This window comes from Lepidothrix coronata, unplaced genomic scaffold, assembly GCF_001604755.1.
Source record: "Lepidothrix coronata isolate B3197 unplaced genomic scaffold, Lepidothrix_coronata-1.0 Scaffold137, whole genome shotgun sequence".
NCBI lineage: Eukaryota > Metazoa > Chordata > Aves > Passeriformes > Pipridae > Lepidothrix > Lepidothrix coronata.
Window position 1 is genome coordinate 1,964,812 of NW_016690317.1, and position 4,357 is coordinate 1,969,168.

The window sequence follows — 4,357 nt, forward strand, 5'->3', positions numbered from 1 at the left end:
GTGCCTTCCCCAAATAAATGTGTGCCCTCCCCAAATAATAAATGTGTGTCCTCCCCAAATAATAAATGTGTGCCCTCCCCAAATAAATGTGTGCCTTCCCCAAATAAATGTGTGCCCTCCCCAAATAATAAATGTGTGTCCTCCCCAAATAATAAATGTGTGCCCTCCCCAAATAAATGTGTGCCTTCCCCAAATAAATGTGTGCCCTCCCCAAATAATAAATGTGTGTCCTCCCCAAATAAATGTGTGCCCTCCCCAAATAAATGTGTGCCTTCCCCAAATAATAAATGTGTGCCCTCCACAAATAATAAATGTGTGCCCTCCCCAAATAATAAATGTGTGTCTTCCCCAAATAATAAATGTGTGCCCTCCCCAAATAAATGTGTGCCTTGTCCAAATAAATGTGTGCCCTCCCCAAATAATAAATGTGTGCCTTCCCCAAATAAATGTGTGCCCTCCCCAAATAACAAATGTGTGTCTTCCCCAGATAATAAATGTGTGCCCTCCCCAACTAAATATTCTGGGTGTTCTTTGGGGCAAGAAGTTCTGGAGGAACCCAGTAGTTAAGGACTTCAGGAGAAACATTTCGGGAACAAGTGTTCCCAAAGTCCCACTGTGGAGGGAAAAGCCCTCGAAAGTGGAGTTTTCACAGGAATCTTCTTCCTTCAGCGAAGTTTCTTTGCATTTCTTGCATTTCTCCCCTCGTCAGTCCCAGCTCTGGCCATTCCTTCCGGCGTGGGGCAATCCCAGAGCTTCGTGCTGTGCTCCAGAGTTCAGAAATCTTTGTCCTTGTCTAAACTTTGCACTGCAGGCCTTTGTTTATGAGCTGTCTGAGGGGAGCTGGGACTCAATGGAGCATTGTTCAATAAATAATCAAAGCCAGACACCACCAGAGGTTTCTTTCTTTATTTATTTTTTTTCCTCCCATAGGAGACAGTATATAAAAACTCCTGATGGGTTGGAACACGGTGTCTTCCTCCACAGAATGCAATTTAAACTCATCAAATTAATCACCGCCAGCATCCCAGCACTTGAAGCAATTTGTAACATCACACACCAAACATAAAGTTGCTTGGTAAGCTGGGACCTTGCTGTGATTTAGCTGCTGGTTGTGCTGCAGAAAAGCTGTAATTAACTGCTGTCAGTGTGATCTATAAGTGGCACTTTGCTCCGTGTTTAATAGGAAAGAATTAAACAGGCCTTTCTGGGCCTGGTGAAGAGTCAGTTTTGGGTGGTGTCTCCCTTCATCCCAGTTCTAGAGCAAGGTGGGAGTGTGGCTGATTTGGAAGGGCTCAGGGTTGAGGCAGCAGAGCTTCAGATCTGACTCCTACCTGTGGAAAAGCCAGAGGGGATTGTCCTGCTCCATAATCCCTTGGTTTCCTCTGCTCACTGACACTTGGTTTTACCATCACTGAAAACACTGTTGGCCAAGCCAGGGTTACCTGGAAGGGATTTCACAACAAACCCCCTGGAAATGTTAAAAACCTGAGCGGTTGAGGCACTTTCTGCCCTGTTTTAATGGGTCATTTTTTTGGTCAGAGGCTGGACTTGATGATCCCAGAGATCTTTCCCAGCCTTGCTGATTTTCTGGTTCTCTGAAGGAAATCCAGCCTCTGATCTTTCTGATCAGAAGTGCAGGTGGTGACAAACCCATTTGCTCTTCTCATTGCGGGCAATTCCCAATTTTTTTGCTGAAATGTGTCTTTTTTTGAATCAAAGCACAAACCTGCAGCCTCAGCCCTGTGTTTTCTGTGCTTCCCTGAGCCAGGTACCCACTGCCCAAATCCCTCTCAGCCCCTTCACCAGTTCCTCTGTTTGAAAGATGTGGCGACCAGGGATGAAAAAAAGCCTGGAGATAAAGTGGGAACATCCCTTGGGATATGAGGTGAGTGAGATCAGAAATGAAATGCTCCATAAATCACCGTTATCTGCCCAGCTGGGTGGGACTTGAAGGAACCACAAAGACAAGGACAAATCTTCACCTCTTGCTTGGTCTGAACTCCTTTTCATCAGTCCAGAAGTAAATCCACCTGACAGATAAAACCTGCACCTTTGGGCTGTGATTTTTCATTAAATAACCTCTTTCAAGGACTTGTGGGACTCTCAAGGTTAAAGTGTGAGACGGAATAAAATAGCTGGTTAAAAAAATAAAAACAGCTAAAAACCAGAATATTCAGTGGTCAAACCCACATGTTGGGATCCCTTGGTGGGATCACTCTCCTGGGAGAGTGAATTTGTGGCAGGTTTTGGATGGGAAAACTTCAGTCAAGCCTGGAAGTGCCTCTTGTGCTCCCCCAAAAGCCCTTTGATGGTTTAACAAGAGTGCTCTGGAGAGCTCCAGATCTCTGGGATATCATTCCATCCACAGAGGGGGGAAGGGGGAAAATGAGCCCTAAACCAAAGCATTCAGGAAGCCACATGAAGGAGGCTCTGTGGGTGACAGAGATCCCACTTCCCAGCCCAGACTGGGTGTACTGGAGCAGAAAGCCTGGCTGGGAGGGCAGCAGGGCAGCCCCCGGCCCAGCCCAGGGATGGTTTGGGAGGTGCTGGGAGCTTTAATCACAGGAACATCAGGACGGCCCAAGGACATGAAAAGCAAAGTTGCCAAATGGGCTTTCCAAGGGCAGATTCCCACCACACCTCAGGGCTGCCCGAGGTCACTCAGCCCCGACCCCCACGGGCTGGGAGCTGCATTTCCAGAGGGACTGTGCAGCTCCAAGGATTTCAGCTCTGCGTCCTCCCAAATGAGCAGAAAATCAGGCCTAATGATGGAAACTTTTCTAAGCAACCTGATACTCCAGAGCCTCCTAAACACAGAAGTGGAGGGATAATAATGGTAATAAAATCAGAGCCCTTCTAAAGGCACGATCCAAACTGGTCCCAGCCCCAGCCAGTCTGGGCTGCCTGCTGTTCACCCTGGGTGACTGCAACTCCTTTTGAGGGGGAGAGTCACCTGGAAAATACCTTTTTTGGTTGCTTTTTGGGTTGGTTTTTTTTGTGCTGGTCATTTGAAACACTAGGAAAGAAATGTGAGGGTTTTCTGAGGGGGTTGCACACCCCAAATTCCAGATGAGTTGCTCCAATAAAGAGACACTTCAGGAGAGGAGGGAACTAAGGTCAGCTGAGGTGGGACAGAACCATATCAGAGGATCCCAGAGTTATTTGGCTTGAAAGGGACCTGAAAATCATCCAGTCCCACCCCCTGCCATGGGCAGGGACATCTTCCACTATCCCAAGTTGCTCCAACCTGGCCTTGGACACTTCCAGGGAATGGGGCAGTCCCATCTGAGGGCTCTCCATAAACCCCATAATGCCTAAAGCTCGGGAGAAATGGCTTTTTCAGAGCAAAAGGAGCCTCCAAGAAGCCCTTTCGTGCTTCTCTACCTCCTCCAGGCTTGTCTGTTTAATTGATCCATCCTTATTAAGTGTTTCGAGGTGCCCAGGGTCCCACAGCAGACCCTCCTTTACCTTCTCACCGAGGAAAGCAGATGAAGGGAAGGAAGAGAAGAGATTGTGGGAGCCAAGAGCAGGGGGAAGGGAAAGCAGGTCCTTTGCCCAATGTTTTCTCAGGTGGAAGGAAGGTTGTGGCTGTTTTAGCCAAGGACATCAAAGGCAGGGAGACCCTCCCCAGGCTGCTGGGCTGGCTGGGTTTGGCTGGGCTTGGCTCAGAGCTCAGGAGTGACTCAGAGTGACAGGGAGCAGTGTTTGTGTGTGTGATCCAGGATGGGAAGGAGCCTTTGTCTGAGAACTTTTGCAACTCCCTGGGTGAGTTCAGCCCAGCGAGGTCAGTGGGCAAAACATCTCCGAGGCAGGTGAAGAAACTCCCCTGACTTTGAAACTCTGGGGTTTGGGAACACTGGGGTGGAGCTGCTGTGTCTGTGCTCAGCTCTGCTCCACCCCTGGAGTGCTGTGTCCAGTTCAGGCCCCTCAGCTCAGGAAGGACATGGAGGGGCTGGAGCAGGTCCAGAGAAGAGCAACAAGGCTGGGGAAGGGACTGGAGCACAAGTGCTGGGAGGAGAGGCTGAGGGAGCTGGGGGGGCTCAGCCTGGAGAAGAGGAGGCTCAGGGGAGACCTCCTCACTCTCTGCAACTCTGTCCCTGTGTCCCTGTGTCCCTGTATCCCTGTGTCCCCATGTCCCTGTGTCCCCATGTCCCTGTATCCCTGTGTCCCTGTGTCCCTGTGTCCCTGTGTCCCTGTGTCTCTGTGTCCCTGTGTCCCTGTGTCCCCATGTCCCTGTGTCCCTGTATCCCTGTGTCCCTGTGTCCCTGAGTCCCTGTGCCCCTGTGTCCCTGTGTCCCTGAGTCCCTGTGTCCCTGTATCCCTGTGTCCCTGTATCCCTGTGTCCCTGTATCCCTGT